Genomic DNA, 1,617 nt, shown 5'->3' with positions numbered 1-1,617 from the left:
ATATTTCACTGGCCAAAAACAGACAAGAGGATAACTTTAGCCTCCTGCCACTTTAAAACCCTATGACTCTAAAGACTTTCAAAATTTATTTTCATATCCTTATGACAACATATGTAAAAGCACCCAGGTTTTATAGGAAAAGAAGCTAAATAATAGAATTTTGTGACTTGATAAAGACTTTATTATCTCTACCACAGTAGCACTTACTTTTTTTTATCACAAATATTAAAAGTGACTTTATTATTTTATGTTACATTTTTTTCAAGATTAAAACTTCAAATTTCTTTTTTTAATAATTGAACTATAGAGCACTTACTTTCTTAAACATATCATTTCATTCTTGCCCATTCGAACTCCATTCCATACACAAGTAAGCAATAAACTGAAAACTGAACTGCAGAAACCTAAGAACACATTTAGAATTTTCACCTGAATAAAGAGGAAGGAATACAATTTAATGGAGAAGACAAGAGGCACAAATTTAAAATATTGTTTCACGGGCCTTAATCTCTGGTAGAGAGGAAAATCTCACTTTGAGGACCCTCCCACAGCGGTACGGTGGGCTGAGGAAGGAGCAGAGGCCAAGGCCTTCTGGACTTTCACGTGTCTTAATGGTTACAGTACTCAAACTGTTTGAATAATATATACTTAACAATGGGTGGATTTTCTGGTATGTAAATTATAGCTCAATAAAGCTGTTAAAAAAACAAAAGTTGATGGAACTCTAGATTTGTGGTTTACCTAACTTGGGTCCAAAGTTTTTCACCCTTTTCCCTGTAGTGTCACTCTTTTTTTTTCTTTTTTGGCGTATGGAAAATTTATTACTCTTGTGCTTTCACTATCAAAACTTAGGGTCTTGGTCTTTCCTTCCTGCCTTTGTATAAAAGCCAAAGGAGAGACACTGGCTACTTTGACCACCTTAAGGTGGACTCCAGGAATGTCACCAACAGCGTGACCTTTGTGACCAAATCCAGCAACCAGAACTTTATCACTTTCCTCAGTAAAATTCAAACAACCATCATTGGGTTGAAAGGCTGTGATTTTTTTTTTGCCATTCTTGATTAGCTGAACCCTGACACACTTCCTGATGGCAGAATTTGGCTGTTTGGCTTCAACCCCTACTTTTTCGAGCACAATTCCCTTTGCATGAGAAGCGCCTCCGAAAGGGTTGGCCTTCAGGGCTGTGCCCAAATTGGCTTCCTTGCACCGTTTATCACTCCACTTCTGGTCTCGCCGGTGGCTGCGGAGCTTCCCGGCAGTACGAAGACAGCAACACTTGCCCATCCTGCCGGCGCCATGGGGGGCCTGAGCAAAAGTATAGTGTCACCCTTTAAAAAACACCTTTCATCCAGAACTTCTCTCTACTATCTGCCACCACAAAGCTTCCCCCTTTAGGGAGGTTTTTTGAGGAATACGGGAAGCAGAAAAACTCCTCCTTCCAGTCACACTGGATCCCAAGCCCTGAATGGTTAGCAAGCAAATTCCACCCCAGCCACCAAGACAGTGGACTTGGTGTCCATAGGCCCTTATGCTCAGTACATATAAAGGACATGATGCAGGGCATGGCAATTACTAAGCCCTCCATAACTGGCAGCTTCAGTACTAAGAATTAAGCAT

General features: G+C 40.3%; 1 pseudogene; it reads right to left on the bottom strand.

Annotated features, from left to right (window-relative positions):
• Positions 1 to 833: 833 nt before the first annotated feature.
• LOC105098356 (small ribosomal subunit protein uS12-like) lies at positions 834 to 1,299 on the bottom strand (annotated as a pseudogene).
• Between the last annotated feature and the right edge of the window lie 318 nt (positions 1,300 to 1,617).

Source organism: Camelus dromedarius, chromosome 1 (assembly GCF_036321535.1).
Source record: "Camelus dromedarius isolate mCamDro1 chromosome 1, mCamDro1.pat, whole genome shotgun sequence".
NCBI lineage: Eukaryota > Metazoa > Chordata > Mammalia > Artiodactyla > Camelidae > Camelus > Camelus dromedarius.
The sequence above is the reverse complement of the archived record's forward strand: the minus strand, read 5'-3'. Positions and strand labels throughout refer to the sequence as shown.